This window comes from Castor canadensis, chromosome 3 (genome assembly GCF_047511655.1).
Source record: "Castor canadensis chromosome 3, mCasCan1.hap1v2, whole genome shotgun sequence".
Lineage (NCBI taxonomy): Eukaryota > Metazoa > Chordata > Mammalia > Rodentia > Castoridae > Castor > Castor canadensis.
This window is the reverse complement of record NC_133388.1, coordinates 80,900,163-80,913,099: the sequence shown is the minus strand read 5'-3', so window position 1 is coordinate 80,913,099 and position 12,937 is coordinate 80,900,163. Positions and strand designations below refer to the sequence as shown.

Below are 12,937 nucleotides of genomic sequence, written 5' to 3'. Positions count from 1 at the left end.
TTCATAACTTAAAAACAGTCAAGAAGTAGAAGCAATCTAATCTAAATGCCTATGAATTGGTGGATAGATAAATAAAATGTGGTGTATACATACAATGGAATATTATTCTGCCTTTAAAAAGAAGAAAATCTTGTCACCTGCTATAACATGGCTGCACTAAGCCAATTACAAATATATATGCACAGGATATATATTGCATATGAAATATCATATATACTGTATGATTAGTACATATACATTATGTGAGTCCACTTACGGAGGTATCTAAAGCAGTCACATTCTCAGAAACAGAAAGTGCAATGGTGGCCTCCAAGGGCAGCTTGAACTGCTATTCCGTGGATGGGGTTAAACAACTGCACTGTACATTTAAACACAGTTAAGATGGTAAGTTTTATGTTATCTTTTTGCTACCATTGTTAAAAAACAAAAGTTGATGTATATGATAAACTCCAGCCAATGACAGACCAGCCCATCTGAAGCTGGCTCTTTAACCTCACCTTCCACCTGTGTTTTCCTCGTCATCCCAAGCACTTAGCACTTCCCTCCATTGCAACACACTGCTGTCCACACAGTAATCAGGAGCTTTTTGTATCATGCGGGTCTTTCAATCTAATGCATGACCTTCAACCTATTTTGATTGAGTGGCATTTTATCCAGAAACCCAGAGCCTGAAAGGGATGGAAAATTTTAATAGACAGGCTGTTACAAATATTATCATTCAAACATTTCATACAGAGCAATAGAAAGGAACAGAAGTTTGAGGCGGGAGGAGACAGTGCCAATTCTGTGACATGTGACTAAGAAGGAATCTAGAGAGGATTCCAAGATGGCGGCTAGAAAGTGTTCCTCCTAAAGCAAAATCTTGGAGAGATGCTGGAGACACATTTTACATACAAAACCACTGAGAAGAGGCAAAACTTTTACCCCTCCACACCTCCAGCCTGCACATAGCATCTCCACTTCACATTAAATGGAGAAACCAGGAGGCCCCCCGAGCCGCCGCCAGACGCTGGTGGCCAGATGGCTTGGGAACACATGGATCACAAGGTGAGCTAAGTGGTACGCGGTACTCCCACAGACAACAGTGGGCCAGATCAGCATAGGCCCCTCGACAGACCAACCCCCACACAGGGAGAAAAAGAGAAACTGAGTAATAAGCAATAACAACAATAAAGACATGTGGCAAAGAGGGTGGGGCACCCTGAGCTCCAAAGAAGCTGGAGGGGATCACTCACAGAACTCTAAATAAACAAGCCAGGCCAGAGAAGGCAGGAACGGTGGCACACACCCAGCAATCAGGAGCGGGAAAGCTTGTAAATGTGGCAGAGGGAGGAAAACTCCACAGGAGAGGGGGGAAGACCCACTTCCCACATGAGCTGTAAATAAACACGCTAGCCTGAGAAAGCTGGTGCAGTGTCACCTCACCCAGTGTGCTTGGAAAGGGGAAAGCTCGTAGCAGTAGCTGTCATGCCCAGAAGAACTCTGAGTAAACAAAGCCTGCAGGGCCAGGTGAGTGCTAAGCTCACCCCTGAGATCTGCATAAATAAAGCCTCCAGCAACAGCAGGCTGACAGCAGCAGGCAGGCAAGCCACAGCCTCAGATAGCCATTCATAGAACTGTCTCAGAATCTTTTTTTTTCTTTTCACTCTCCCTACCTTTGATGAGACAACAACTGAACTACACCTGCATGCTGAAAAACTTACTGAAACTGTATTGCATTTGAACTTGGAACACTTTGTGGGGTTTTGTTTTGTTTTGTTTAGTGTGGTTTTGGTTTATTTTATTTTTCCTCTTTCATGAGACAACTACAGAACAACATCTGAGGCATCATCTCCAGGATTGGAGGCTGAAGGACAAACACCAAAATTGCACCTGAACTTGGAGATTTTTTTTATTTCTTACTTTTTTTTTTCTTTTTTTTTTTTCTTCAATCCTCTCTCTGTCTCTCTAATACCTTTTCAGCTTAAGGTTGAACAGTACACTGTCTCTCCCTGTTTATATCCTTGAAACTTTTTTTATTTGTTTCTTTGGGGTTTTTTTCTCCTTGTTTATTTGTTTTTCCCTTTTCCTTTAACTTCTTTGCTTTCCATCTCCTCTTACCCTTCCATTCTAAATATCACTAGTGCTACAAGACAGAAATTACTTAATTGCACACAGTACAGGGAAAATAACAACACCAAGGGCAATGACGGGAAGAAAGAAAAAACAGGGAAACCAGTTTCCCCACAGCAAAAAATTAGTACAGGAACCAGAGGGAAATGAAGAAAACAGATACTCAGATCCAGAATCAAAAAAAATGAAGATAAACTATGCCAAAGAACCCAATGAAGCCCACAAGAATAATCTAAAAGAAGAAATACTGCAGGTACTCAATGAGAATTTTATAGAGATGATACTGGATAGGGTCAACCAAAATGTACAGGAGACACTCAAGAAATTCCAATACAATAAAAATATAGAATTTGAAAAAGCAAAAGAAATAAAGGAAACCATAGAAGCACTGTATAAACACCAAAGTGAAACAGAGAACACAATTAATAAAGAGATAAATGAACTCAGGACAAAAATAGACAACATTAAAGAAAAATGACCCAGGATATGGAAAAACCTCAGAAAAAAGAATGAAACAGAATTGCAAAACAAAACAGAAGGCCAATCCAGGAGAAGAGAACAAACAGAAGACAGAATCTCTGAACTCGAAGATGAAATAATAATTAAAGGAAAAACCAAGGAACTATTAATTAAACAACTCAAGACCTGTGAAAAGAAAATGCAAGAACTCACCGACTCCATGAAAAGACCAAACCTGAGAATCATGGGCATTGAGGAAGGAAAAGAGGTGCAAGCAAAGGGAATGCATAATATATTCAAAAAATAATAATAGAAAATTTCCCAAATCTACAGAAATCTATTCCCATACAGATGCAAGAGATCTCTAGGACACCAAACAGACCAGATCAAAATAGAACTACCCCACTACATATTATCATTAAAACAAGTACAGAAACTACGGAAAGAATATTGAAGGCTGTAAGAGAGAAAAAACAAATAACATACAAAGGCAAACCCATCAAAATCACACCAGACTTCTCAACAGAAACATTAAAAGCAAGAAGATCATGGGGAGAGATCTTCCGGGCACTGAACGAAAATAACTTCAACCCCAGGATACTCTACCCAGAAACACTATCATTTAAAATAGAAGGAGCAATAAAAGTCTTCCATGGTAAGCAAAAACTAAAACAATATGTGACCACAAAGCCAGCACTACAAAAGATTTTTCAAGGGATTTTGAACAAAGAAAGTGAAACCCAACATAACCATGAAAGGACAGGCAGCACCAAACTACAGGAAAAGAAAAGCAAGAAAGTAGAGAGTAACCTCAACTTAGGTACACACAATCAAACCTTCAAACAACTAAGACAACTAAATGACAGGAATCACCACATACCTATCAGTACTAACACTTAATGTTAATGGACTTAATTCCCCCATCAAAAGGCACTGTTTGACAAACTGGACTAAAAACGAAGATCCAACAATTTGTTGCTTACAGGAGACCCATCTCACAGACAGAAATAATCATAGGCTTAGGATGAAAGGCTAGAAGAAGATTTACCAAGCCAATGGCCCCCTAAAACAGTCAGGAGTAGAAATACTGATCTCTGAGAAAGTAGACTTCAAACCTACATTGATCAAACGAGATTAAGAAGGACAGTCCATACTAATAAAAGGGGAAATAGACCAAAAGGAAATAATAATTATCAATCTATATGCACCCAATGTCAATGCACCCAATTTCATCAAACGTACCCTGAAGGACCTAAAAGCATATATTAACGCCAACACAGTGGTTGTGGGAGACTTTAACACCCCATTATCATCAATAGATAGGTCATCCAAACAAAAAAATCAATAAAGAAATCCAAGATCTAAAATATGCAATAGATCAAATGGACCTAATTGATGTCTACAGAACATTTCATCCAACTTCTACACAATATACATTCTTCTCAGCAGCCCATAGAACCTTTTCCAAAATAGATCATATCCTAGGGCACAAAGCAAGCCTCAAAAAATATAGGAAAATAGAAATTATACCATGCATACTATCTGATCACAATGCAATAAAACTAGAATTCAACAAAAGTAAAGACAAAAAACATGCAAACCGCTGGAAACTGAGTAACTCATAACTTAATGAACAATGGGTAATTGATGAAATAAAAGAGGAAATTAAAAAGTTCCTGGAAGTCAATGAAAATGAAAACACAACCTACTGGAACCTATGGGACACAGCAAAGGCAGTGCTGAGAGGAAAGTTTATAGCCATGAGTGCATATATTAAAAAGACTGAAAGATCCCAAATCAATGACCTAATGATACATCTCAAACTCCTAGAAAAACAAGAACAAGCAAATCCCAAAACAAACAGAAGAAGAGAAATAATAAAAATAAGAGCTGAAATCAATGAAATAGAAACCGAAACAACCATACAAAGAATTAATGAAACAAAAAGTTGGTTCTTTGACAAAATAAACAAGATCAACAGACCTCTGGCAAACCTGACTAAAATGAGGAGGGGAAAAAACCCAAATTAGTAGAATCAGGAATGCAAAAGAGGAGATAACAAAAAACACCATGGAAGTCCAGGAAATCATCAGAGACTACTTCAAGAACCTATATTCTAATAAATTTGAAAATCTTACAGAAATGGACAGATTTCTAGATACATATGATCATCCAAAACTGAACCAAGAGGATATTAATCACCTGAATAGACTTATAACACAAAAGGAAATTGAAGCAGCAATTAAGAGTCTCCCCAAAAAGAAAAGTCCAGGACCTGATGGATTCTCTGCTGAATTCTATCAGACCTTTAAAGAAGAACTGATACCAACCCTCCTTAAACTGTTCCACGAAATAGAAAGTGAAGGAAAACTGTCAAACACATTTTATGAAGCCAGTATTACACTTATCCCAAAACCAAGCAAAGACACCTCCAAAAAGGAGAACTATAGGCCAATCTCTTTAATGAACATTGATGCAAACCAAATTCAACAGCACATCAAAAAGATTATTCACCAGGACCAAGTAGGCTTCATCCCAGGAGTGCAGGGGTGATTCAACATACGAAAATCAATAAACGTACTAAACCACATTAACAGAAGCAAAGACAAAAACCACTTGATAATCTCAATAGATGCAGAAAAAGCCTTTGATAAGATCTAACATCATTTCATGATAAAAGCTCTAAGAGAACTAGGAATAGAAGGAAAGTACCTCAACATTATAAAAGTTATATATGACAAACCTACAGCCAGCATTATACTTAACAGAGAAAAACTGAAACCATTCCCTCTAAAATCAGGAACCAGACAAGGATGCCCACTATCTCCACTCCTATTCAACACAGTACTGGAATTCCTAGCCAGAGCAATTAGGCAAGAAGAAGGAATAAAAGGAATACAAATAGGTAAAGAAACTGTCAAAATATCCCTATTTGCAGACGACATGATCCTATACCTTAAAGACCCAAAAAAATCTACTCAGAAGCTCCTAGACACCATCAATAGCTATGGCAAGGTACAGGATATAAAATCAACATAGAAAAATCATTAGCTTTTCTATACACTAACAATGATCAAACTGAAAAAGAATGTATGAAAACAATTCCATTTACAATAGCCTCAAAAAAAATCAAATATCTAGGTGTAAACGTAACAAAGGATGTGAACGACCTCTACAAGGAAAACTATAAACTTTTGAAGAAAGAGATTGAAGAAGACTATAGAAAGTGGAGAGATCTCCCATGCTCATGGATTGGTAGAATCAACATAGTAAAAATGTCTATACTCCCAAAAGTAATCTACATGTTTAATGCAATTCCCATCAAAATTCCAATGACATTCATAAAGAGATTGAAAAATCTTCATTAAATTTATATAGAAACATAAGAGGCCACGAATAGCCAAAGCAATACTCAGTAAAAGAACAAGGCTGAAGGTATCACAATACCCGACTTCAAACTATATTACAAGGCAATAACAATAAAAACAGCATGGTACTGGCACAAAAACAGACATGAAGATGAGTGGAACAGAATAGAGGACACAGATGTGAAGCCACGCAACTATAACCAACTTTTCTTTGACAAAGGCGCTAAAAATATACGATGGAGAAAAAGCAGCCTCTTCAACAAAAACTGTTGGGAAAACTGGTTAGCAGTCTGCAAAAAACTGAAATTAGATCCATGTATATCCCCCTATACCAATATTAACTCAAAATGATCAAGGATCTTAATATCAGACCACAAACTCTAAAGTTGATACAGGAAAGAGTAGAAAATACTCTGGAATTAGTAGGTATAGGTAAGAACTTTCCCAATGGAACCCCAACAGCACAGCAACTAAGAGATAGCATAGATAAATGGGACTTCATAAAACTAAAAAGCTTCTGCTCAACAAAAGAAATGGTCTCTAAACTGAAGAGAACACCCACAGAGTGGGAGATAATATTTGCCAGCTACACCTCAGACAAAGGACTGATAACCAGAGTATATAGGGAACTTAAAAAACTAAATTCTCCTAAAACTAATGAACCAATAAAGAAATGGGCAAGTGAACTAAACAGAACTTTCTCAAAAGAAGAAATTCAAATGGCCAAAAAATACATGAAAGTATGCTCACCATCTCTAGTAATAAAGGAAATGCAAATTAAAACCACACTAAGATTCCACCTCACCCCTGTTAGAATAGCCATCATTAGTGTATAGAAATGCCAATGATTTTTCCATGTTGATTTTATATCCTGCTACCTTGCTGTAGCTATTGATGGTGTCTAGGAGCTTTTGAGTAGAGTTTTTTGGGTCTTTAAGGTATAGGATCATGTCGTCTGCAAATAGGGATATTTTGACAGTTTCTTTACCTATTTGTATTCCTTTTATTCCTTCTTCTTGCCTAATTGCTCTGGCTAGGAATTCCAGTACTATGTTGAATAGGAGTGGAGATAGTGGGCATCCTTGTCTAGTTCCTGATTTTAGAGGGAATGGTTTCCACCTCACCCCTGTTAGAATAGCCATCATTAGCAACACCACCAACAACAGGTGTTAGTGAGGATGTGGGGAAAAAGGAACCCTCTTACACTGCTGGTGGGAATGTAAACTAGTACAACCACTCTGGAAAAAAATTTGGAGGCTACTTAAAAAGCTAAACATTGATCTACCATTTGATCTAGCAATACCACTCCTGGGGATATACCCAAAAGACTGTGACACAGTGCCTACTATGTCTAATACGTTATCCAAAAAATCTCTTATTTAATCCTTAACATTATTACACCCATTGTACAGGTTCTAAAGCTGCCAGGACTCCAATGCAGTTGGATTGGAATGATGAGTTTAATCCAGAGTCTTTAATCATGTACTTGATTCACCTTGGTCCCAAGTATATGGTCTAGATAAGGCTTGTGTAAGAAAGACATCTTTCTCAAGCCTTGAGAATGTGATCTTTGCCCATACCCAACTCAGTGGGGGAAATTCCTAAGGAAATTGTCATTCCGCTGGCAACCACTGAAAGCTCAGCCTTCACAGGAAAACTTGAAGCCTAGATTCCTCCACTATAGCAGCGACAGACCAACAAAAATGTGCAGAACTATGTCAATCATGCATATCATCTAAAAGAAAGATTTTTTCTTAAGAGATAAGGAAATGACCAGGCAACAGTGGCTCCTGCTTATAATCCTAACTACTTGGGAGACTGAGATCAGGAGGATCATGGTTCAAGGCCAGCTTGGGCAAAAAGTTAGTGATACTTGTCTTAACCAATAGCAGGGCACAGTGGTATGAATCTCTCATCCCAAGTTACACAGGAGGCTAAGATTGGAAGGATCTGGGTTCCAGACCAGGCCAGGAAAAAAACTGTGCAAGGCGCCATCTCAGTGGGAAAAAACCTGGGCATGGTGGTGTGTGCCTATCATCCCAGATTCAGTAGGAAACATAAAATATGAGGATCACAGTCCAGGCTAGCCTGGGCAAAAAGTGAGACCCTATCTCTAAAATAACCGAGCAGTAAAGACTGAAGGTATGGCTGAAGCAGAAAAGCACCTGCCTCACAAATGCAAAGAAAGAAAAAGAGGAGACAGAGAGAAGAAAAGAGGGAAGGGAGGGATGAAGGGAGGGAGGAAATGCAGGAAGAATGAGTGACTAAAGGGAAGGAACATCATCTGGGAAAGCTTTGATTTCAGATCCTGCAGGACTAATGGAAGGGTCCAGAGCAGACACTGAGTGCACATCTTAATCAAAACTGCATGAAGGGAGAGCATGAGATAAATGAGGCTGAGTCCAATGCTCAGGAGCTGCTAACAGTTCTGACTGCAACCACAAATCAAATAAGCTTTGTTTAGGCACGTGAAAAAGGCAGTTGGTGCCATTATAGCTTCCTCCAACAGCCCACCAGATATGAGAAGATTGTCATTGATAAATTGAATTCTAAGATGCAGAGAACTGTCAGATGCTGGCCTAGCTGATGTTGAGCTGATAGAGGAATTGATAATATCACAAGATTTATCAGAGAAGCATCCCTGATGTAAGAGACTGCCAAAAACATGGGTAGGGCCACATGAGGACTACCTACCATGAATAGAGAGATAGTGAGTGGAGGTGAGACAGAGCAGGGAACAACAAAAAGCTAACTATTTTCAAGTCTGCAAGGATCCTGCCACAGAAGTGAAAATGCAAAACAAGGAGCTCTTCCCATCATTCTACCCCAGAAGGAGATATGACCCCTGTGACCCCAGAGAGAGATGTCCCCGTGAGACATAGGAATCCACCTCCCATCACTTTTACTTCCCTGGGTACTTTATTCTCAATTGTACCCAATTGCACTAGCACAATTGAGAGAGAGATCCTGAAAAAGAGCAAGAGAGAGGGGAAGGGAAAGATAGAGAAAGAGAGAGAAATCAACCACAGTGAAAATCAGAAGCAAAGAAAACTTTTGAGGAAAGCCAAATAAAAAAGAACCACAAATACACTCCAGCTAAAGCATAGAAGGAACAGTCATTGCCCTTAGAAATATGCAGTCTCTCTGGGGAGGCTGTCTTTATATAAGAAACAAGCACAAGAGTCTGGAATTCAGCTTAAGTTTCAAAATGAGTTGTCCAGACATAACCGGGGACTTCTGGAGAGGGATGTTCATTGCACCCTGTAATCAGTAAGGAAGACTTGAAATCATGGAAAACTTCAACATGGATGAAATCTACATGGTCAAGCTTCACTGCCTTCCCCCTGTGCCCATGTGTTAGTCCTTTCTAAAGAATCCAGCAAAATCATCGAGGCTCTTCTTAAACATGACCATTATTAGTTACTTGATTAAGTAGCCTACCAACGAGCCAACTGGTGGTTAACTTGTCCTTATAGTGAGCAAAAACAATTTCCCTATACTTTCCAACCTTGGTCCTGGCTTTGAGTGCCTCAGGAAAGTATTGCTCCCTTCCCAAGTGGCATTCCTTATGAAATTTGAATCAATTCTTTTGGATTTGATTTCACCAAATCCCCTCCAAGTCTTTCCTTCACACATCTTCACACCTGGTCTCTCCCTTAATCCTCCAGCAGTTCCAGTGAGAAGCCCTTGCTGACATACTACAGGTAGCCAACTTCCCCCAAAAGAGCTGGACTCTTATATGACTAGAGGTAAAGATCACTAGTGCACACCACACATGGGCTTGGACCTGAAAACCTCAGTTCATCACCACGTCATGTGGTCATCTCCATAAGGCAATATACAATAGGCCAACTTGCTTCAACTGAGTCGTTAAGGCTAGCCCACACTCAGAGGAGGAAAGTATACAAGCACATAAGTACCAGTAGGCAGGCATTGTGGAGGCATTATTGGAGGCTGTCTACTGCAATAATAGATGCAAAACTCCTCAACAGAAAAAGAAAACCAAATAAAAATCTCATTAAAAGAATAAACATCATGATTACAAAGTTAAGCAATAAAAAGTCAATCAGTATAATTTCCCATATTACAAAAATATATGATCATTTCAATCAATGCAAAAGTGTTTAACAAAATCCAACTTCATGTTAAAAAAAAAAAAAAACCTTAATAGCTAAAGAATGGAATACTTTTCAACCTGAAAAAGGGAATCTACAAATCCCTATACCTAGCATCATACTAAATAAAAAAGATTAAATCTTTCCCTGTAGTTTGGGAATGAAGCAAGACTCACTCGTGGGGTGGGCAGCGGTAATGAATCAAGTGGTAGAGCATCTGCCTAGCAAGCAGAGTTCAAACTCCAGTACAGCCAAAAAGAACTGTTTACACAAGTGAAGAATGTCATGCATCATTCCCATTCGACATTATACTGTAGGACCTACCACTTCCCACAAGGCAAGAAGGAAAAATGAAGGAATATAAATTGGAAAGAAATAAGTAAAACTGTCTTTTATCAAGGTGACATGATCACCTCTGTAGAAAATCCTAAGAAATCTATGAAAAAGATACTAAAAGTAATCAGACTTTAGCAAGGTAATACATTACAGAGTCAATATATAAAACTCAATTCTACTACTATATACAAACAAAATCAGAAGCTGAATTTTTTTTTTTGGCAGTACTGGGATTGAAACTCAGAGCTTCACACTTGCTAGGCAGGTGTTCTACCACTTGGGTCATACCTCCAGTCCAGAAATTGAATTTTTAAGCATGTATAATATGGTTACAAAAATTTACATACAGTCATGTCCATTAATACAACATTCATGAAATGACAAATATACAAAGATTGGTGATTTCGAGGGACTAAGGACGGGGTGTAGGAGCACAGTAGGAGGGAGGGAGGTGAGGTTATAAAAGAGCAGCACATGAAATCCATGCAGAAATGCTGCTCCATACCTTGACTGTTGAGTGCATACATAATCCAACATGTTGAAAAGTGCATAGAAATAAGTACCCCACACACAAACACATATTCATATACACACATAAGTGCATGGAAAACTGGTAAAATCTTAGTAAGACTAGTAGATTGCATCGATGCCATTGTCCTGGATGACATATTATGAGTTTTGCAAGATATCCATACTGGAGGAAGTGGGGTTAAGTGCACTCAAGATCTTTCTGTAAGGGCTAGAGGTATGGCTCAAATGGTAGAATATTTGCCTAGCAAGTACGAGGCCCTGCGTTCAAATGCTAGTATAACCAAAAAAAAAAGATCTTTCTGTATTATTTTTTACAATTGCATGTGAATCTACAATGTTCTAAAATAAAGAATTGAATTAAAAATAATTATGTAATGGGCCCTGGGGGAAAATCAAAGCTAAAACAATGCTTTTATTTATTAAGAGAATTTTATTTTTATTTAAACACTAAATAATTGTGGTTGTTACCTGTTATAATGGCTGTTGAATGGAAGTCTTTTCCTAGGAGTGTGGGGACATTTTTATCTTTAGTTTGAATTTCTGTCCACTATTGTCTTCCAGGACACCTTGGAGTGGGTTCATTTTAGGACAACATTCCACTTTCAAATGATGCTAGCATATCATGAGGAACCATCTGTAAACCAGATATGAATATTTTTTCTCAATCAACTGGCCAGCCAAAAAACCCCAGTGAATGTTTTACTCTTTGTTTAGAGGTGGAGGAACCAGACTCAGCAACTTGTCCATTATCTAGGAAAGGAATATCTCTGCATACGCAAGATCACAGAAATGTTAGGTATTTCTCTGACAAGAAAGGCATGAATTCTGTGGAATTTATCTCCCACTCTCTGGCATGCATGTGTCATAGCAAGGTGTACAATCAACATGACATCATCGCTGTAATGGGCCACTATGATGTGCTGTGCGGTGGGAAGGTGATCGAGTTCCCTGCAGTAGTTGTTGATACAGCCCCCAGTGTGCATATTAGTGGGTTCCCCAAATCAATAGCTGAAAATGTGCTCTGTTCTGAAGAAATGTGTTCATTTGCCCCAGCAATAAAAGTACACCAAGAACAGCTACAATCGGAGCTATCAGCTGATTAAATTCACAATAATCCACCATAACTCTCCAAGATTCAATATCTCCTGTATGGACCAAATACGTGAGCTGAATGGAGCTATGGTAGGAATCATCACACCAGCATCACTCCAATTTGCTAGTTACACTGGTCTCTGAATCTCTCCATCAATGTATTTCTCTGGGTTTACCATTTTGGTAGGTAGAGGCACTTTTGGTGGCTTCTACTTGCCATTTTCTATCATAGTAACTTTTACTCTGAGTCACTGTGAGGATTGTGCCTGTTGTTGAACATATCTACTCTCTCTATAATAATGAAGAAACTGAAGAAACTGAAAGAAATAATCAGAGATTTCTTTGGGACCCACTTGGCCCAGAATGAGATGGGTCAAGGCTGTGTTGCCATCTTCATAAGCCCCTCTTCAGACTGGGTATTCACAGAAGCTCTTCAGGTCTTCAGCAGTTAGTCAGTTCAGAGCCAATATACACTAATCAAAACAGGCCATTTCCTATTTTTTTTTCTTTAATTAATAGTCACCTTGATAGATGGCCACATGTAGCTCTGAGAAGGGAAGGAGGAAAATAAACCGGCTATGCTGTCAGGACTTTTCTCAAGGGCATCCAGTCCCTGTCACTCAAAGAGTTCTGGGTCAGCAGTTTGTCTTAAGTCTGGGAATTAGTTGAGGTGCATTGTGATATTCAAGACCCCTCCTTACCAGACCTGGAATGTTTCTGCTTAAAAAAGCAACTAAGATGTTAGCATGCTGTCCATCTACACATGTTCTAGGGACAATATAATCAATTAACTAAATTCAAAGACTTCTATTTAACAAGTTACTTTGATTTCTGCCTCAACTCTACCAATACCTATTACAGTAAACAGGTCCACCTTGTCTCTTGCACCCTAGTTTCTCCCACCCTAGGATCCCATTATCACAC

General features: G+C 38.7%; 1 protein-coding gene across 1 annotated transcript in view; it reads right to left on the bottom strand.

The window, feature by feature from the left end:
* The window catches only part of LOC141421609 (inhibitor of Bruton tyrosine kinase-like), a 221,229-nt gene that overhangs the window by 127,295 nt on the left and 80,997 nt on the right, over nt 1–12,937 (bottom strand). The window lies entirely within an intron of this gene.